This window comes from Eubalaena glacialis, chromosome 5 (assembly GCF_028564815.1).
Source record: "Eubalaena glacialis isolate mEubGla1 chromosome 5, mEubGla1.1.hap2.+ XY, whole genome shotgun sequence".
NCBI lineage: Eukaryota > Metazoa > Chordata > Mammalia > Artiodactyla > Balaenidae > Eubalaena > Eubalaena glacialis.
In genome coordinates this window covers 44103386-44125452 of record NC_083720.1, presented here as the reverse complement: position 1 = coordinate 44125452, position 22067 = coordinate 44103386, and the positions used below count along the sequence as shown (strand labels likewise).

General features: G+C 46.1%; 1 protein-coding gene across 5 annotated transcripts in view; it reads left to right on the top strand.

Moving 5' to 3' along the window:
• Positions 1–20609: 20609 nt before the first annotated feature.
• PROM1 (prominin 1) overlaps positions 20610–22067 on the top strand; it is a 111297-nt gene continuing 109839 nt past the window's right edge. For 3 of the 5 annotated variants that reach the window (XM_061192117.1, XM_061192113.1, XM_061192115.1), the window contains exon 1: positions 20831–21111. The gene's annotated coding sequence lies outside the window, so the exon portion shown is untranslated. Of the gene's footprint in view, positions 20789–20830; positions 21112–21446; positions 21538–22067 lie in introns of those variants that run through there. The other 2 variants (XM_061192114.1, XM_061192116.1) reach the window with 2 other exon arrangements.

Genomic DNA, 22067 nt, shown 5'->3' with positions numbered 1-22067 from the left:
CCTGGCACATAGTAGATACTCGATGAGTATTTGTTGAGTAAATAATTAAAGGCGATAGATGTCTACTGACCTTCCACTAGAGTTCCAAGACTTGCCTTTCTGGAGATCAGCCTGCCTTAAAGGGGCAGGCACTGACAGAGGCAATGTGGACGAGCCACAGGTACTTCTACCTATTTGGCGACTCTGTTTCCCATCTTTCTCTCTCTGGCACTTGGTCATCTCCCCTGAGGAGACAAAGTCCTCTGCAGCGCTCCTCGACCACACCACACATATTTACTCTGTCTTGCCTTCCTTCATGCTTTTGCCTCTTACACTGTTCTTTCTCCATTCTCTGTTTTCCAAATCTTTCTTCTCTTTCAGGTCAGAACTATTCATCCTTTGAGAGCTAGGTTGAGGCTCTTAAACCTTTTCATAAAAACCTTTTTGTACCAGTCAAAACTAATATTCCTTTCCCTTGGAACCCTGAGCACGTTCTTTAGACTTCAGTTAAAGCAGTTTTCCCAATCTGGTGTAATTAGGACATAAGAGGGGGTCTGTCCTCCTTAGAAGATGATGAGCTGGGCTTCCCTGCTGGTGCAGTGGTTAAGAATCCGGCTGCCAATGCAGGGGACATGGGTTCGAGCCCTGGTCTGGGAAGATCCCACATGCCGCGGAGCAACTAAGCCCGTGCGCCACAACTCCTGAGCCTGCACTCTAGAGCCCGTGAGCCACAACTACTGAAGCCCGCACTCCTAGAGCCTGCGCTCCACAGCAAGAGAAGCCACCGTAATGAGAAGCCTGCGCACCACAACGAAGAGTAGCCCTCACTCGTCACAACTAGAGAAAGCCCGTGCACAGCAACATAGACCCAATGCAGCCAAAAATAAATAAATTAAATAAATAAATTAAAAAAAAAAAAAAGAAGATGATGAGCTTCTTAAAAATCTTGAATGGAGGTTGGTATCCCCAGGACTTTGCATATAATAAGTGCTCAATTAATGTTTGCTTAATTGAATAAAATTGACATTCTTCTTTGAGAATTACCTGGGGAAAAGGAAATGAATTTAAATGTGCTCTGTGTGTTCCACACTGTGCTAATAATGCCATATTATACTTTAGTTCCCAAAACCTTATTTCCAAAACACTGCAGTCTTAACAGCATATACATCTTATGGCATGTATATTACCATCCCTGTTTTATAAATAAGGATCAGAGAAGTTGTGTGAGCTGCCCAGGGTTACACAGCTACTAAGAAGCAGAACAAGGGTTTAAAGTCAGACTTACATATTTAAAGACAAAATGGCTTATATTTAGCTTAATGGCTTATATTCAAATTATTTTTATCCCTGTAAATTCAGAATGAAATTCTAGAAGATGACATAGCTAGATATAAACAGGGATGGATTTGTAAACCTGATTCTAACACACCAAATGGGGTTAAAAAAAAAAAAAAAGGGTCCTTTTTCCACAAGAATGAGAATAACTTTCTGCTGTCTTCTGTGTGTGTGAGGAGTTTCTCTGAACTGCATAGACATCTGCTCCAGATGAATCAAAACAACTGGCTACAATGAGGGCCCATAAACGGGTGACGCCTAACTAACATTTTTCTGGAGGCCAGAACAATTAGCATAGCTTTACCCAGGGCTTTAGAGATATTTATAGCAACAATAATGGCTGATTGCAAGTATTTGTGTGCCAATTAAATTTATTCTAGGAAATCTTATAATTATCAGGTTCAGTAACTATCACATTGGACTCATCAGCTGAAGCCACAGTTTAAAATTTTATTTTTAAAACCTCCATTGAAGCTAAGAATAGAAAAATAAGCGGGTTGCCCTGAAGTGGTATCTCAGGGCAAACTCAGCTCCCTGAATTTTGTTCAGTCCCTGAAGAAATAAAACTTTACAACAGTGTAAGTGAAATAAAAAACTATTCATAAAAAATCATCTTTCCAAATAATGCACTCTGCCGTTTATAGAACTTATCAGAACATGAAAATTGTCCTTTAAAGCATTTCTGCGAAATCCTTAAACTAAATACTTCCAGAGTGAAAACTAATGCATTCTTAAACTCTCATGCTTTTTTTCAGAGTTAAAATACTTCCAGAGCGAAAACTAATGCTTTCTTAAACTCTCATGCTTTTTTTTCTAGAAAAGTTGGTTACCAAAATGTATTCCTTACAAACTTGAACAATAGAAAAAACTTCAAACCTAAAAAAATATAAAAAGAGGGGTTGGATGGAGATACTTTTATACAATGTTAGTGATTTATTTTTTCCTTCAAAGAAAGTTTTCTTCTTTTAATGATGCTTTCAAGAAAAGGCTTTGAAAATAGAAATTCTGGAAAATACAGAAAAAAATTTAAAAGAATAGAAAAGAGAAAGACTTTTGTCCCACTGTTCCCAGAAACGATTGTGGCTAACATGTTGATCTCCTTTTGCTTTGTTTCTTCTAAGCTTGGTTTTTATTGTTTCCGTGTTTGTTGTTATTTATCTGCCCGTGGTTTTGTCCTGAGCAGTGCTGGTGACCTGGCAGATGGAGGTCTCGGGAGACCCAGGAGACTGAGCTGCCATCTATGCTGTGATCACAGGTGAGTTATTCCTCTTCCCCAGGCCGGACGTTTACACAGGTCAGTTCTGAGAATCAAAAAATCAAGCACCCTCTGTCCACAGACTGACACCATCTTGCACACAGGCTCAGAGCCCAAGTCGAAACCCCTCAGCCAATCAGAAGCCTCAGGTTCAACACCCCTGATCTAGGTGATTTTAAAGACCACCCCCCCTTTGGGGACTTCCCCGGTAGTCCAGTGGGTAAGACTCAGCACTTCCAATGCAGGGGGCCTGGGTTCGATCCCTGGTCAGAGAACTAGATCCCGCATGTGTGCCACAACTAAGTCGGTGTGCCACGATGAAGATCCAGTGTGCTGCAAGACCCCGCTTTTTGTTTAAATCCCTGTGAGTCCTGAGTAAGAGGCAGGAGGAAAGAGCCTTTCCAGAACATTGCCTGGGCCTCCCTGTTGCAGACTGCTTGCCATCTCCACGACCCTTGCAGGTAGATTGTAGGAAGGGGCAGGGGCAGTCAGCAGGCTTTCTGCACGTGATCCCAGGTCACTGCTGGAGAAAATCAGATGAAAACCATCTATTTGTGTCGGGGTCAGGAGAAAAGAAGCCATCAGTCAAAGCTTAAGGAAGGGTTTTGTTTTTTCTGTCCCTGCAAAAGGGTCCAGATTCATTACATGCCCTGGCATGCATTTGATGCCGCCCAGGGTGATGGCCACACCCAGGCCCTGACCACACAGGATCCAGGGGCAGCAGGACGATGACTAGAGTTGCCAACCTCCAAACAGCCTCGGCCACAGTGTGTGGTAACCATGACACATCCCGTCTCCTCCGGGGACACAGCCAAGCCAGCAGCGGGGCAGTACGAAACCTGCAGGTCAGTCAGGGACAGAGCCAGGGGCTGGCAGGCGGGGCAGAGGGCCCAGTGGGGCAACTGGGGGCTCAGGGGTAAATGGTGCCCTGGGAAGGACTTCTAATGGGAGTCTGGAAGCTGGGGGATTGGGGTAGAAAGAAACAGGGAAGTACTTCCTAAGTACTTACTGAACCCAATGCTACTTATACAATAATTCTATGATTTGAGCTTCTCAAACATATGAGATAGGTATTGTTCTGATATCATGGGCTGGCGCTCTGCACCAGACCCTGGGGAGACAGCAGCAAGCAGACACCAAATCCCTGCTCCCCGGGAGCTCACCTTCTACTGGGGGGAGCAGACAGGAAAGAACTAGACAAATAAATATATGAGATGACAGGTGAATGTGCTCCAAAGAAAAACTGAGCTACCTCAAGGGACAGCGACCGGTGCCGTCGGGAGGGGCTGAGTGGCGTCTGGGTCTGAGACCCCAGGCGGAGGACGCAGCCGCGGCACAACTTGCGGGGAAGTGTGCTGGGGGCCTGGGGGCCACAGGGAGGCCCGGGAAGGGCGTGGCATATTGTTACAGGCCGCGCTGGGCACTTTGGACGCTGTTCTGAGATGGGGGCCATCAGGGGCTTTTAAGCAAAGGAGGGACAGGATCTGGCTTCTGGTGTGAAAACATCGCTCCCTGGGTGGAGAATTAGACCACAGGTGGGAAAGAGGAAAGTAGAGGCGCCTCAAAACCCCTCGTTTACAGATGAAGATTCGGAGGCTCAGGAACGTGCCTTCAACATCCGATGGCACCATGACCACCCCTCATCTTTGAGGGACTTCCTTTTGCCTTTAGAATAGAGCGCATGCGCGGATGAGACCACGTGTGATCTGCCTCCCCCTCCCACCCCAGTTTCCACGGCTACCCCGTCGCCTCCTGGATTTCTTTCTGGCCTCAGGAGGCACGCATTCAGGTACTTACCTGGTCTCTGCGCATTTGTCCTGATACCTGCAGTGCTCTCGTCCAACCTGCTCACCTGGCCGAGTCCTAGTCAGCCTTTGCATCCTGAACCGCCTTTTCTCAGGGAAGCCACTCCCGTCCCCTGCAGACCGGGCCAGGTCTGCTGGGTACCTCTGTGGGGTCCCCCTCCGCTTTGGTGGCATTCTTCACCTTTAGTGGTCCCTGCTCTTTGGTAGTCTCCCCTCCAGGCTCTGCAACACCCATAGGCAGGCTGGCTTCTCACCTTCCACCATCAGCACTTCAGCCAGGCACATGATCTGGCGCGTAATACGGACCCTTGCTCATGAATACTTTGTGAGTTGAGTAGAACACTTGCCCAAGGTCACACAGGTAATAAATAGGAAGATCAGGATTCAAACTTCTGATTCCAACTTCCATGTAACCTCAGGATGTGGACTCAAGTCTTGGTTTAGCCCAGGCCCTGGGCGCTTCTTAAGAACATTTATTCCTGGCCTCATTCTGATCTGCAGAATCACAACTCCAAGACTGACTTGGGATGCTGCTTCTGTTTGTTTGTTAGTTTAATCAAGAGCCCCATGTTCTTATCACCAAATGTATTTTGGAAACACATTCCAACGGGACTCTTTCCCAGAAGAGGTTCCTAAAAGAAAAAAGTCAAGGAGGAGGTGAGAACATGATTCCAGGGACTATTTCAACCGTAACAACAGTTCCTTCTCAAATGTCTTCTCTCTTTTATAAAAGGAAACTGCAACTGAAGCCCGATGTTTGTTTATGTGAATTATTTTGGGGGCCTAATGGAAGGTTCCTGAATTTCCATTGAGAGTGTAATTTTCTGGACAACTCTAAATAGCACTGCCCGACAAGCTTTGACCAAGTCTGAATTAAGGAACACTCAAAAGAAGCACAAGCAAAGGCAGGGGAAAGTCTCAAAGGCCCTGAAGGGGAGACAGAAGACCAGAGAGGTTACCCAACCTATCTGAAGGCGCACAGTGGACAGGTGGTAGAGATGGAACCAGACCTAGGTCCCTGTACCCCTGGCTGTTATTTTTTCTTCTGAACCACGAGAGTGTACCAGGGCAATGTGGGTTCTGCACAGAAACAGTGATGCTTGCACTTCAGAGGAAAGGTGCTCTGTAAACATCACATTGGTGATGACCCACTTGAAGAATAGTGCATGGCACACAGTAGGTGCTCAATAGATAGTGGTTAACTGATTGACCAACCCCAGCCTCCTTATCACCTGAGAACTGGATGCTTCATACTATTTCATTCTCTGCCTTGTTGAAGTAAGTTTGTGGAATCAAGTTCCCACTAGCCAAATGAAAATATGTTTGATGATTTAAAAAAATAATCAATGCAGAATCAAGGGAGGCAGACTGATTCTCACTCTGCCATTTCCTTACCTCTCAGAACCTCAGTTTCCTCATCTGAAAAATGGGGATGATGCCTCCCTCATTGTGTTGTCAGTGAGGATTAGATGAGATACTGCATAGTACCTGGCACAGAGTCAGTCAGCATTGGTTAAATTAAAAAGAACAAACGAATGACAGGGAGGAAGTGGTTTGTTCTGCCTTAAATTTAGAATTTGTCCTCCCTCCTCCCAGCCTCTTGCTCTATCAAATGTGTAGCAACTATAGCCAGACCTTCCCTGAATGAAGAGTCTGTGGTTAGAGAGAGAAAGTGAGTCCAAATACACTATACTAATAAAGGCAGAAATGAATGACAAAAAAGCCCCCACAGGACCCACCATCTTTCATTGAATGTGATATATTGGCATTTTATTAGTTTTGAGGAAGTTTGGCTACAAGTAACAGAACAGAAAAAAAACAAAAAACAAAAAACTGTAGCTTAAACCTCATAGAAATTTGTTTGTCACTCATGATAACACTGGTGGAAGGAAGGCAGTGTGAGCTGGAGTGATGCTCCACTTTTCCTTTTATGTTGCTCTGCTGTGCATGGCTTCTATTCTCAAGGTCAACTCATGGCCCAAGATGGCTGCTGGAGCTCCAACCATCAATCCAAATTCTGGGCAGCAGGTAGGAGGAAGAGATGAAGAAGGAGGCACCCTCTCCCTCTGTGATGGTTCATTTTATGTGTCACCTTGACTGGCCACAGGTGCCCAGTTTAAACATTGTTTCTGGGTGTGTTTGTGAGGGGGCTTCCTGATAAAATTAGCAGTTAAATGAGTGAACTTAGTAGATTATCCTCACCAGTGTGGTTTGGGCATTGTCCAATCTGTTGAGGGTTTGAACAGAACAAAAGCTTGAATAAGAAGGGATTTCCCCCTTTTTTTCCCCCTGCTTGACCTGGGACATTTCATTTCCTCTTCTCTTGTCTGTGGACTGAGGTTTACATTATCAGCTTCCCTGGTTCTAAGGCCTTCAGACTCAGACTGAAGTATACCACCGACTTCCCTGGGGCTCCAGCTTGCTGTTGGGAGACTGAGGAACTCCTCAGCCTCCAAAATCACGTGAGCCAATTCTTAGTAATAAATCTCCATATATATCTCCTGTTCTGTTTCTCTGAAGAACCCTCATTAATACGCCCTCTAAGGACATTTCCGAGAACTGCATACACCACTCTGGCTTTATTCTGCATAACCAGAATTTAGTGATAGCTCCGAGGAAGGCTGGGAAATGTAATCTTTACTGGAGGAGGCTATGGGTACTGCTTATTCATGATCTCAATGAGTGAAAGAAGGGGAGAGTGGACATTGGTGGGCAAGGAGCGGTCCTGGCCACATCCTTATTGTTTGTGTGCTGCTTGACTACTAGTCAAGTTCAGGGCTTTTCCTAGGCCAATTTTAAGTGTTGAGTTGGGGTAGAGGATAGATGCATTTTTCTTAAATGAAGATCTTATTTAGTAACCTAACATATGTAACTGACACCTGGATGTTCGCTCCCCTTGAAATGGGGCTGGGACTTAAGACTCCTGTCCTGAGCAAACTCTAGGGCTCCCTGCCTCAGAGTTAGGAAACCACACTCAGAATGGAAGCCCTTTGAGAAAAGGTTTCCGGTAGTGGAGGAGTAAATGGGCTTTTATCAAGTATTATCTTTGTAAGATACACATCGCTGTTGTGCCCTTTGTTCGGCAAAGCTTAACGCCCACACCTTTCCATCCCCCACGGTGCCTCTCTTTCCATGATGCAGGGGCCTGGTCTGGGCTTTCTCCAGTATTCTCTTTCCCTTATCGTGCAATTGAAGGAAAGATCCCTGAGCTGAGGATCCGGAACCTTTGGTACCCATCTTCCAGTGATCCTCTAACTACAGTCTACTGAATCCTGCGGCTTCTCCTGCCAGCATCAAGGGCTACGTGAGCAGGGAGTTTCTGGAAAGAAGGGAGGGGGGAGATCTGAGTGGCAGTGTGAGAAAAGGGGGGTGGTAAGGAATCTCTGCAGGCCTCATGCTGGGTGATGTTCTCCTCAGCTTCCTCGTGCCTTGGGAGACTGGCTGCAGTCACCACGCAGGGCATTTTGGGGGCAGATATAGTGGAGGGGTGTACCTGGAAAGCCACGGCGTGTGAAGGCAGGCCTTAAGGGGCAAGAAGATCCAGGTTTATTTGGGTCTTATTGGGTTTTAGTGGGGGAATCCCTCAGACCGGCTCTCAGTGATGGGTGGCCTAGAGTTTGAGAACCATTGGGCCAGGCGCCCTCTGGGGATTCTTTTAGCCTTCCAAATTATGGCCCAGATTTGGGGATGAGGCCATACACCCCAGATCTGTGCAGCACCTGTGGAGCTCCACGTTTTAAGGGCCCTGTAGCAATTTGGAGATGGTGGTGATAAGGATGTTGGGTCCTGTGATGGGCTGTGTCTGCAGGGGCAGGAGACAGGCTTCCTCAGGTGGTTTTGTGGCCATGGGTGTCAGAGCAGCAGCTGAAGGCCATGTTGGGCTCTGAGTGGTGGATGAAGGCAGAGAACAGACACCTTTGGGGGCTCCCCAAAATACCTCATTGGTACTTTAAAAGGCATCTACTTTTCTGCTTAGGTAAGGGGGTGGGGCAGGGCATGGAGACTTCTAATTGGGACAGAAATGTAAATGAGACTTTATTTATTTATTTATTTTATTTATTTGGTTGGGCCAGGTCTTAGTTGCGGCAGGCAGGCTCCTTAGTTGTGGCTCACCGGCTCCTTAGTTGTGGCACGTGGGCTCCTTAGTTGTGGCATGTGAACTCTTAGTTGTGGCATGCATGCGAGATCTAGTTCCCTGACCAGGGATCGAACCTGGGCCCCCTGCATTGGGAGCGTGGAGTCTTATCCACTGCACCACCAGGGAAGTCCCTGAGACTTTATTTTGTTGATCTAGGGTGTTGAGGCCAGCAGACATTTGCTGCATATAATAATTAGACTTCTTGCCAGCAATTGGGTGGAGAGAGGCAACACAAAGAGAGGTTAATCTAATGGATATTCCAAAGGCCAGAGCTCTTCAACGTAGAGGAAAAAGCCAGACTCCTGAATAGGACACCAAGGCCCTTGTGAACCAGCCCCTGAGCACCCACACTGGATAGTGTCTTGTCAGGCTCCTCTCTCCCACACCACACAGCTTCCTCCTCCCCAGCCCTCCTTCTGGAATAATCTACCTAAAACTAATGTCATACCATTACTCCTCTACTTTATAACCATTGATGGTTCCTCCATTGCCTTCAGATGGTCCAAATCCCTTAGCATGGTTGGTGTATGAGCCCCTTCACAGCCTGACCCCTTCCAACCTCCTGCTCTAGATTCACTTTTCATAATTCATTTTCTCCAAATTGTGTTCCACACACTTTGCAATCCAACCCTACAATATCACTGACTGAATCTGAATGTTGTCAAACCCAAGTTCAGTCCTGGAAGCACAGTGAGGCCAAACAAACTGAAACGTCAGAGTTTGGAGCAGAAAAAAGGTTTATTGCAAGGGCCAAGTAAGAAGAATGGGTGGCTCACGCTCAAAAAGCCTGAACTCCCTGATGGGTTTTGGGGAAGAGTTTTTATAAGCAGAATTTGAAGGGAGGGTTGCAGGGTATGTGACCTTCCTCTGATTGGTTGATGTTGAGGTTACAGGGTGGTGTTCCAGGAATATCAATCATCAGCCTTCTGATTCCAACCAGAAAGGGTCCACGTGCTTGTGTTCAACCTGAAGGTACCAACCTCCACCTGTGTGAGGGCCTTAGTTCCTGTGGCAGAACTCAGAAATGTGTATTAGATTGTTCTGTATATCCCTTGAGGAGGAACCAGGACCCTGCCCCATCACTGCACCATTGTTTCTTTCTTTTTTTGTTTTTTTTTTATTATTTATTTATTTTATTTATTTTTGGCTGTGTTGGGTCTTCGTTGCTGTGCGTGGGCTTTCTCTAGTTGCGGCGAGCGGGGGCTACTCTCTGTTGCAGTGCGCAAGCTTCTCATTGCGGTGGCTTCTCTTGCGGCGGAGCACAGGCTCTAGGCACGTGGGCTTCAGTAGTTGTGGCACACGGGCTCAGTAGTTGTGGCTCATGGGCTCTAGAGCACAGGCTCAGTAGCTGTGGTGCACGGGCTTAGTTGCTCCGCGGCATGTGGGATCTTCCCGGACCAGGGCTCGAACCCATGTCCCCTGCGTTGGCAGGCGGATTCTCAACCACTGCACCACCAGGGAAGCCCTGCACCATTGTTTCTTGACTGCTCCTCCTTTGTTTCTGCTTTCCCTCACTCCAGTAATTAGTAACTGTTTGAATCTGTCCTTTGGAGTTCAGGGAAGGCCTAGGAGGCTGAAGCCTTTTTCCTACAAACAAGAAATGGGGGGACATGGAAAGGCTTTTTTCCCCAGCAGGGCCCCATAGGATCCTGCTCAGTTTCAGAAAGACACCTAGGAATGCTGACTGCTTTGCTCAGAATGTCCTCCTCCTTCTCCACCTGGTGAACTTCTCACTCCAAAGAAGTAGCTTGAGCACCAGGGCCCCTGGGAAGCCTTCCCTGATCCAGCTGGGGCTGAGCGGAGCTTTGCTTCCTCTCTTTATGCCCACACTTACCTTGTCCTCGCTCTCTGTTGGTGCACCTAGAATTCAGTGTCCTTTGTTTGTTTCTCCCACTAGATGGTGACAATCTTGAGGGCTGGGCTTGGTGTTCATCATCTCTGCAGGCTCAGAGCTTAGTATAGCCGCATGCAGAGTCACACCCCAAAGAACTTGTTTAGTGAACAAAGGGAAATGTGTGGATAAACTCTGGTCTTGGCCAGTGTTGCATGGAGTCACACAGGGCCAGCACAAAATGTAAGGGGTGCCTAAAAGCTCATTAATTAAGATACATAATTTCTTTAAATTGAAGTATAGTTGATTTACAATGATTCAGGTGTACAGCAAAGTGATTCAGTTTATATATATATATATACACACACATACATACACGCACACACACACGTACATAAAAATTCTTTTTCAAATTCTTTTCCACTGTGGTTTGTCACAAGATATTGAATACAGCTCCCTGTGCTATACAGTAGGTCCTTGTTGGTTATCTATTTTATATATAGTAGTATGTATCTGTTAATCCCAAATTTCCAATTTATCCCTCCCCCTCCCCCTTTGGTAACCATAAGTTTGTCTTCTATGTCTGTGAGTCTATTTCTGTTTTGTAAATAAGTTCATTTGTGTCATGTTTTTTTTAGATTCCACATATAAGTGATAGTATATGATATTTGTCTTTCTCTGTCTGACTTACTTCACTTAGTATGATAATCTCTAGGTTCACCCATGTTGCTGCAAATGCCATGTAAAGATACATAATATTTTAATGCAATTTTTAAAAAAATCCATATTGATGCCCCAAACTCCGTGATGAACAAATCTCAAAATGCTAAATAAAGACAGGATCCCATCCGGCCCTTGCACAACTCCTATCACTCATCTTCCTAAGTCCCGTCCCCAGGTAATTTGCTCAGGAAGGCGACGCCCAGCAGTACCTGCTGAGAGGCTGAGTTAGCCCTGCCACCGAGAGACTGGAGAGGAGACCATGGATTAGAAAGTGAAGTGAAGGTGAGGGAGGGGGGTGAAGGTGGTATATATTTTTAATTAATTAATTAATTTTTATTTTTGGCTGCGTTGGGTCTTCGTTGCTGCACGCGGGCTTTCTCTAGTTGTGGCGAGCGGGGCCACTCTTTGTTGCAGTGTGCGGGCTTCTCATTGCGGTGGCTTCTCTTGTTGTGGAGCACAGGCTCTAGGCGCGCGGGCTTCAGTAGTTGTGTGGCACATGGGCTTAGTTGCTCCGCGGCATGTGGGATCTTCCCGGACTAGGGATCAAACCCGTGTCCCCTGCATTGGCAGGCGGATTCTTAACCACTGCGCCACCAGGGAAGTCCCAAAGGTGGTGCATTGATTAATCAGGCATCAGCAGAAAGCAACTCTGGCTAATCTTAGGAAAGGAACATACTGGAAGGGTGTTGGATGGCTCCTGGCCTTGTCAGGAGGCTGGAGAACAGGATCAGATGCAAAGGCAGTGGACACAGCCTGGTTAGGACACGGTTTCTGGCACCTGGCATCACAGTCTTTGCAGCAGCACACACTCCAAAGTCACGGGCAGGAGTGGCCAACTGGTCGGGCCTGGGTAAGGCCATGCCTTGGGTGCATGACAGGTGAATGGGAAGATAACCGTCTGGCATTTGTGTGTGGAAAATTTTATTTAAGCCAAACTGAGGATTATAACCCGGGAGACAGTCAGTCTGTCAGAGAGCTCTGAGAACTACTCCAAAAAGGTGAGGGAGGAGGCCAGCCAGTATGTAAGTGATTTTGGTGAAGGGGGCACATGCAATCAAGCACACATCTCGGTAGAAGGTTGCTGCTAGCCCTGAGGGATAAACATCTTAATTAGTAGTTTTAGTGCTTTTCTAAGTATGGGAAGATGCAGAAATCCAGGCTCCTAAAAAATTTCTCCTGAAAATATCTAACTACCTGAAGGCCTGTTCTGCCAGTTTTCCCAGAGCACAGAGCATGTCATCCCGACCTTCGCCCTGAATTCCTTCCAGGGTGTAGTGTAGGTCAGCCGCTGCAGCAGCTAATGACTTGATTCTTATGGACCGGATGGTGGGCAATATTCTTTATTTTACAATCCCTTCCTTTTCGGTCTTAATTTCGACCAAGGTTTGGGAGGCATTTCGTGATCAATTTGTCCCACGGCGCTAGGAATGCTCATCCCCAGGTCTGGCAAGGATTGCGTTGATAGGCCACTCACCGTGCTATTACTGGACTAGGCCCTGTTAACTGTAAGCAAAAGCCTCTGGACCGCCTGTCTCATTGGTCTGTTATGGTCCAGGAAGTGGTTCCCTCCTGTTGCTTCTTTCCATATCTAGAGTTACACTAACTATTACAATCACTGATCTTTTTTTTTTTTTTTTTTTTTTGGCCTCCGCCACATGGCACGTGGTATCTGAGTTCCCAGACCAGGGATTGAACCTGCACCCCCTGTGTTGGAAGCACGAATCTTTTTCTTTTTCTTTTTTCTTTTTTTTTTTTTTTAGGATGAGAGAACATATTTTATTTAACAATTTGTTGGCTGGATTCTTAACTTTCAAATATTTGACATGTGGTCTATGGACCTCCATGTACTCTTGCCCTGAGCCCCATGTTAACGGGGAGCCTGGACCCTGGGAACATTGCTTAACCTTTTGGTACTAGGTTCCCCATTTGTAAAGCAGAAATAATATCAGAACCAACCTCATAGAGTTATTATAAGGGCCAATGAGTTGGCACATGGAAACTAGCATTCTGCCCAATGCATGGTGAACATTCAGTAAAATGTTAGCTGTTGTTATTTTTCTATCATCCAGGCCTGGGGTTCTACCCTCCATGCTCTGCAGATTTTCTGGTCCCCCACTGTCATGGGAAAGTGTGGAATCTTAACCACTGGACCGCCAGGAAAGTCCCACAATCACTGATCTCACAGAACTATACGTTTGGTCAATCATTTCAAGTCACCTAATCATCATTAATTTTATCTGAGGCTCAGTCACACATTTGGTAATGCAAGAAACAATAATCTTGTAAAATGAGCAGAATACAAGTAGTATAGCTGGTAATATTAGTAAGGGCATAAGTAAGTATTTAAGCTATGAACTTCCATTAGGTGCAGTCCAGTATCTCCCCAGGTCAACTGACCAGTCTGTTCAGCACCAATCTTTAAGGGAAATTCTATATTGGCATTGTACATAAAGTTCACCGAAGATCTCTGCATGTACAAGGTGAGGGTGGGTCATCATGACCTTTTACAGGATTGAGAAAGGAATGTTATCTTCTAAGGAGTTACATGGCTGGCGCCAGTAGGAGAAAAATTGATCTTTACCTCTGGGGAGGTCTGGTTAACACCCAATGCAGGTGCGCAATGCATACCAGTGGGGATGGAGGAGGCCAAAGGGCAGAGAAGAAGTTTTATGTTTAAATTTTTCTTATCTTGCCTTAAAATGTGAATTTTTATCTCATCACTGCTTTCATTTGTCTTCTTATGAGCTCATAGCTCCCCCCATTCCCCTTGTTTTCCTCTGAGATTTATTGAAGCCCTATTACATACCGGGCCCTTTCTCGTTAGCCCATGGGAAATTTCATGAATTGTCCTATTCTTTTTTCTGAATGCTTCTATGCTCACAGTTATAAGTAAGATGTCGAGTTTCTCCAAGTGGTAGGCTAATCTCAGAGCAAGCACCCAGCAGGGGAGGTTTGTGAAGGTCACAGTGGAGGAATCCAAGCAGGTAGCTGCATTCTCAAAACAACTCACTTTGCAATTCTTCCAGGGCAGGCTGTGACTGGGGCGATGGGAAGTCACTGAGGGCTGACTCCCCAGGGCTGGGTAGGTGATGTGAATGGATTAGGCGGCTTGGGTGCACAGTATGCTTCAGTTCATGACCGTCACGCTTAGCACTTGCCAAAACTGATACCAGGGACTCCCTCTTTAATATAGCTGATAAATTCTGCCCAAACTCAGTATTTCTCCTGTGACTTAAAAAAAAAAAATCAAACTCTAGATTTTGAAAATACTTGTTTGTCACAATTCGGGAGAAGGGGGCAGAGCGCTACTTCTGTCTGGTGGGTAGAAGTCAGGGATGCTTGAACATCCTACAATGCACAGGACAGACCCACAACAAAGGGTTATCCAGCCCCAAATGTCGAGAGCACTGAGGTTAAAAAACCCTGATCTAGAACAATATTCTCAATTCGTTTGTAATTTTTCTTCCCTCCATAATGAAGCATGGGCTTCCGTAGTTGAGGCACGCAGACTCAGTAGTTGTGGCACATGGGCTTAGTTGCTCTGCGGAATGTGGGATCTTCCCAGACCAGGGATTGAACCCATGTCCCTTGCATTGGCAGGTGGATTCTTAACCGCTGCGCCACCAGGGAAGTCCCGGTGTTCTACAGTTTTAACTTCTACCTTTACAGAGTTGTGATATACCCTAGTCAATATAAATACGATCAAATACACACCTCTGTAAGATCCAATAATTCCCAGAAGGTCCTTTAGATCATGCCCCTCACTCCACTGAAAAGATGCCCAGTCATCTCCTTTGCCCATTTCCAAGTTTTGGACAATTTCTTTTGCAGAGCAGAAGTCAGAATATATCCAGCTTCTTCAACCTCTCTGGCTTGGAGCCTTACAAATCCTTAGGACATATTATGTAAATATTTATGGGATAAATATTTAGCTTGTGGACCCAATAGCCCTACACCCTAATTTATGAAATTGGAAATAAATATGGGGGGTAGGGGTGAAAGGGAGTTTGACAGAGAAATAGTAAGGTCAGAAATAATAGCTGCCATTCAACATACCTACAGGTATGTTACATATATCATCTCATTTAATCTTTGCAAAACCTGTGGTTTGTAGGTGAGGAAACTGAAGATCAGAGACGTCAAGTACTTACTAAAGGGTGTACAGTGAACACGCTTATTGATTTGTTGGCTTGTGTGTCTCATGGTCTCCTTTATGAGGTGGTTGGCTCTGGGAGGCCAAGGGTGTCCTTTGTTATTCTCTGCCCTACCTCTTTGCTCAGTCTGGCCCACAGAAGGTGGTCAATCACCATTTGTCAAATGCATGTGTAAGTGAATGAATGAAGGAGAAAAATGAATGAATGAGTGAGTGAATGGAGTAACCGAGCTAGGGCTCATTCCCAGTTCAGTTCAAGCTCCACCTCCCAGGTTTTCCACACTATACCACAAAACCTAGTTCCACCTTTCACTCTCTGGCATGAGTAGGTGGTTGGGACTATAATTTAACACCTTAATTGCTCTGGCAAAAGTGAATAGTGTTTTAATTAGCAGAAATTTTAGTGGATTTAAAATAAATATTTTAAATATTGATTTAAAATAAATATCTGATGATAGCTTAGGTAGCACATCAAATATGAAGCAAAAGAGAATTTTGCAGAGAATGCTTTTTTAGAAAGTCTCACAATGAGGGTAAATAAGAGGAAAAGATAGTGTTTGATAAAAGATTTTTTTTTTCATAAGTTTCATTTGAAACAGTTACCAGAAGACAGATTCAGCACACAAAATATAAAACTTCCCCACACCTGCCCCTGTTACAGTGTGACTGACTTTTCATAAGTATGTTCTGCGTCAGGGTAACTAGAATCTCTAGCTCCTGACGAGTAGCAGTGTTACTGAACTCAGATTCAGCTGCTTGTTGCTCAAGAATCCAATACTGAGAGACAAGTGTTAGGTGAAAGGAAAGATAGCTTTATTGAGGAAGCTGGCAATCCTGGGGAGAAGGTGGACTCATGTCCCAAAGAACCAACTCCCAACTCCCCAGGTTTTGCTTGGAGATTATATAGGTTAAAGAGGAAGGGGCTACATGCTAGGGAGGGGGTAATCTTCTATTTTCAGAGATGATTGTCTTGATTACATGGTTCCAAATAGCCATCAGGTCTCTCTTGTGGTTGGAACATTATCTGAGCCATAAATCTCTGGTTAGCTGGGAGGACTCCTCAGGGTCCTGCTCGGTTTCAGGTGCTGAGTAAATGTTACTGAATGAATGAATGTATGAATGATTAACAGATGCTTAATAAGTGCTTTCAGATGATGCAGAAGATAAATGCAAATTAATAGTTCTTTAGAGGAAAGTAATAATAGTAAGTATTCCCAGAGGGGTAAAACACTGCATGCATAGATGTAAGTTTTGTGTTGTATAAATAAAAGTTCCTAGGTGAATCTCTTTTGGGATATAATAAAAACTGAAAACTATAGAATCAGAAATTGTGGAATTTTCCTGTCTACCTCCTCTGCAATTTAGCTGGAAAGAACCCTGCTTTCCTCAAGAAAATAAGAGCAAGTATCCTAACACTTTATAATTCCCTGACCTTCTGCTGCTCTCATTTTTTCCATACTGTTACTAAAGACAGATTATGAAGCCCCATCTGAGTTAGTGCATGTTAAAAATGATGTCAGGGGGAAAGCCACAGATGAAAGCCAGCCCTAGAGACGAGGCATTTATTTGAAACAGTTACCGAAAGACAGATACAGCACATAAAATATAAAACTATCCAATACCTGCCTCATTAAATTGTGACTGAGTTTTCCAAGTTCTCCCCAGGTTTGGAATCCAGGCTCTGAGGTACTGTCCTTGGCCTGGCCCCTTCTCTCTCTTTCCTCCTCTTGGTCCAAACTAGATTGAAGTTTTTTTCCTCTGAATTACTATGCAGTGGGCTTGATGGATGAGTTACAAATCTTAGCTGAATGTTCTCAAAGCACAAGAAGAATGTATTCTTGGCTTTTGGTTATTAAACACCAGCAATGCTATTTTTTGGCATCTAAGCCCAGAGGCAAGTGGAAAAAAGCAAGATTAACAGGAAATCATGAGGTAAAACATTTATAGGAGAACCTTGGCTTGCATGAAGTCATTCCCTTCAAAACTAGTGGAATTTCTATTTAGAACAATTTCTCTTTCCCTCTCACTGGCTCTCTGTCTCTCTCTCCTTTTCCCTCTCTCCCTGGCTGTCTCTTACACAAATTTCAGTCTTAAGAAGACAAGGCAGTGGATGTTGAGATTGCATAAACCCGTTTTTCTAAAGCATCATATGATGCAATGTTTGTTGGTCATACAAATACATTATTTTGGGGGAACATAGTTATTTATAGAAATTTTCAGGTTAATTAGAATAATATACTCACTAACCTATTTTGTTTTAGTCTTAGTGACTCAGAAAAAAATATTCAAAGTTCTTCATAAGGAACATCTTGGCAAAGATCAAGGATTGTTGAATGACCAAGTGTTGTGTACTCTGACAATAACTGATTTCAATCAACACTTCATTTCTAATGTTACATAACCCTGATCACTTTTCTTGAAACTTAAGTTTGTTATTGTAGTCCTGTTGTAATTTTCCCTTTATTATGGTTCACTATTTAACCCAGCACTGTCCAATAGCCCTGTCTGTGATGATGGAAATGTCCTGTCTGCACTGTCCAAGATGGTAGCCTTTAGTCTTATGTGGTCATTGAGAATGGCTATTGACTAGTGAGGAATGTGAAGCCCAGGGGGGTTACATGACTTACCAGGGAACACACTGGCTGTTCATGACTGAACCTGAATGAATCTTCTGGATCCTTCTAGGATGCCCTGCTGCCTCCTGTTTAGATTTTATTTGGGCAGGCAAAGTGAGAAGCAATTTCAGAAAGGGGGACAATTTTTGCATCTAATGACTCAGTGTGTGTATGGGAATAACATCACCCCCTCTGGCCTTGCATATAACATATGACATAGAAATTCAGTTGCACTAAATCAAAACCACAATGAGGTATCACCTCACACTGGTCAGAATGGCCATCCGCAAAAAGTCTACAAATAATAAATGCTGGAGAGGGTGTGGAGAAAAGGGAACCTTCCTACACTGTTGGTGGGAATGTAAATTGGTGCAGCCACTATGGAGAACAGTACAGAAGTTCCTTGAAAAACTAAAAATAAAGCTGCCGTATGATCCACTCCTGGGTACATATCTGGAAAAAACACGAAAACTCTAATTCGAAAAGATATATGCACCCCAATGTTCATAGCAGCACTATTTACAATAGCCAAGACATGGAAACAACCCAAGTGTCCATCAACAGATGACTGGCTTAAGAAGATGTTTTATATATATACATATACACACACACACACACACACACACAGGAATATTACTCAGCCATAAAAAAACAATGGAATATTGCCATTTGCAGCAACACGGATGGACCTAGAGAGTATTATGCTTAGAGAAATAACTCAGAGAAAGACAAATACTACATGATATCACTTACATGTGGAATCTAAAAAATAATACAAATGAATCATATACAAAACAGAAAGAGACTCACAGACATAGAAAACAAACTTATGGTTACCGAAGAGGAGAGGGTGGGGAGTGACAAATTAGGAGTATGGGATTAACAGTTACAAACTATGATACATAAAAGAGATAAGCAGCAAGGATAGCACAGGGAATTATACTGAATTTCTTGTAACAACCTATAATGGAATATAATCTGCAAAAAAAAAAAAAAATTGAATTACTGTGTTGTACACCTATAACTAACACAATATTGTAAATCAACTATACCTCAATTTAAACAAAAGAGAAAAGAAATTCAGTTGTGCTGAATAGTGGGACTGTAGGATTAGAACTCCAAGCCGAATTGAACAGAATAAATCATTAGTTCCTGTTACAGTCTGCCTAAGGCTGCTCAGAACACATCTTAACATTGTGTTCTATGTTTACTATTTATTCATTCATTTATTAAACACCTATGATGGCCCAGGTAGAGTAGGTGTTGGGGGTATGAAATGGATAAAAACAGCTGAAGCATTCAGTGCCTGCAGGAAGACTGATGGCCAACCATTTCAATCCACACTACATTATCTGTCGGGAGAGTACAGGCCCCAGAGGGTTTTATGTTATCTTTGGGGCACTGGTATGTTAGGATAATCATGGGCTCCGGAGGCCACATCTGGGTTCAGATTCAGTGCGTCACTTACTAGCTCTGTGACCTTGGGCAAATTACTGAAACTCTTTTAGCCTTATCTTTAAGATGGAGATAATACTATGCTGTTGTTGTTGCTAAGATTACATGAAATAATGCACATAAAGCACTTGGCACACTGCCTCATTTGTAGTAAGCATTCATTAAGTTTTAGCTATCACCACTATTATTGTCATTATCATCATCATCATTATTATTAGGAGTAAAAATGAGCTTCGTGAGGCATAATTATTTTTACTTTGCAGACAAGGAAACAGGCTCAGTGAGATTAAGCAGCCAAAGTCACAGTGATGAAAAGGGACAGGGCCAAGATTTGAGGCAGGGCAGAGCTGGCTGCCCTCAGGAGGGAAGAACTCACCTTTGGGCCCCACCCAGAGAGGGCTGCCCTTGAGCAGAAGTGCTGGGGCCTCTGGAGGTGTTCAAGCAGAGGCCCTGACCAGTTTCAGAGGGAGAAACAGCAGGCCTGAGTAGATGTCTCAGGGCACCACCTAACTTTGCATGCCTATAGTGCAGTTTTCAGAAGTTTCCTGAACTAGCATTTATCCAGGAAAGATGCACATTCAAGATCAGTTTAAACTTAAAATCAAACAAAAAATGCTCTTTCGAGCACCTGTTTTATGCTGGATTCTGGGGTAAGTGAAAGAGCTGTTAACCTTCCTGTTCATCATTCAATTGTCAGTCTGTCCATCCTTCCATGCATCCATCAATCCATCCATATTACAAACATTAAACACCTACTGTGTGCTAGACACCGTCCGGAAGGTGCTTTTCTTCCATTAGTCTTATTTTTCCTACCAGAGAGTACTCTCCACTCAAGATAGGAAGTAGTGAGTGAGGAGTGAGGTGAGCACAGTTAGAAGAGGGAATGGTTGCTTCTGGCAGAAGGTCCCCACCCCTCAGTTTGAGGGGATAGCAGGCAACGCACAGCCAAGAGACCGGTATGAAATGAGTAATGAAAGCTCCGTGTGCTTGGAGCTATAGCGGGTGCCTGTGTGTGTACATGGGAGCAAGGGCTGCTTTTTGCCGGTTTTATAGCTCCAGCCACTAGCATTACGCTTGGTACACGCTAAGGAACCAAATGATTGGGGTTTTGTTTTATTTGAGTAATTTTTTTTTTTTTTTTAAGTCTTGGAAACGCAATAGAATCGTCTAAAGCGGCAGAGGGAGTCAACCAAGGCAGGTCTGAGGTGGAACCAGAGAGATGCGAAGTTTTTGGAAGAGGAGCGGCGTTTCAAGTAAACCGCTCAGCCTACCTCAAGGAGGCGTGGGTCCTGTGGGAGGGACGTGCTCGGTTGAGCGGGGCTCTAGCCTCAGGAAATGGATGCAGCTAGGTCCCAGTGGGTGCCCCGGGGTATCGTGGCGAAGCTGCTCAGCTGGTCCAACCGGGAGCGCGCGAGCCGAACTCCAGGATTAGCTATCTCTAAAGTACCGAGTCAGTCCCCACCGGCCACCTGGCTGCGCGCTCAGCTCTCCCGCCGCGGGTGAGTACATTTCAGGAAGCAGTGCATTGCGGCAGCCTCATCCGCAAGTCCCGCCCGGGAGCTGGGGAGGCCGCAACAGGTCCCCAAGGGCACCCTGGGCCTCGCCGGCGCGCCTCCAAGGCAGGCGCCTTTCCGGACCCGCCCCGTCCCGGGGTCTGGCCGGCGCGCGGGGCAGCGGGGCGGCCTCTCCGGAAGCCATCCCGGTGGTCCCCGAAGCCGACTCATAAATCATTCATGAGCCGGGGCCGGGCGAGCAGGGCTGGGAGGAAAGGGGGGGGTGGCAGCGGCGGCGAGGGCTGACCGGTAGCTGGACCGGGCGCACGGTGAGTAGCCGCGTCCTCACGCCGGAGCTCGGAAGGTGTCTGCGGCCCAGACCCGGGGGCTGAGTGCACCCCTTTCCAGAAAGCTGGGGGCGGGGAATGGGGAATGGAGGGGCTTGCTCTGTTCCCTTCACCTCCCAACCCTCGGCACCCCCTCCCCGGCGCCGCGGCAGGTGGTGCAAGCCCGGGAGCGTCGGGGGAACCAGAGGGGCTGCAGGGCCGAAGAGGTGGACCCTGCGAGAGTTCCGGGCAGGGCGCAGACGCACGCAAACTTTGCGGGCTGCGTGGTGGGTCTTCTTTCCGCCCACTGGAGGGGAGCTGGCGGCTGTGGCCAGGTTCCGGGGCGCGAGCAGGCGGTGGGAGCGCGAGTGGGACCCAGACCCCGAGGCCACCGGCTCGTTCTCTGAAGAGGGCGCCGGACGAGGCGAGGTTGGTCCGGGGCTTGGGAACTGTTCGGCGGTGAGGGGAGTCCTGGGGAGTGGAACGAGGGGTGCGGGACACTGACCCTCCCCAGCTGGGTATGGAAAGGGGTCACCTTCCTCTGGTTTGCTAAAAGAAGTACGCGGTGCAATCGACCATCACAGGAGGGGGGCTCTGGGGGTGCCATGGGAGGCCTTATCGCCTTGCCCATCTGGGAGCGCACGCACCCCTGGCTTGATGCATCCCCCCGGTCCGCTTTGGGTGCACAGCGCGGGGACCTTTGGCGATTGCCTGATGGAGAACGGGATGATGGAGGCGCACCCCGCTGGGTTAGGCGCGGGCCAGGACAACAAAGGGAAGCGTGGACAGAGGAGGAGCTTCGCGGTGCGGGAGAGTCGGGGGCCCCAGGTCAGTTTCTTCGAAAGCCCTCTCCGAGAGCGGCGGGGGGTGCGATCAGGGGGGCCTGGGGCACACGGCTTAGGACGGCGACCCCAGTCCACGCCAACCCGCGCCTCGGCGGGGAACCGGCGCCGACTCTC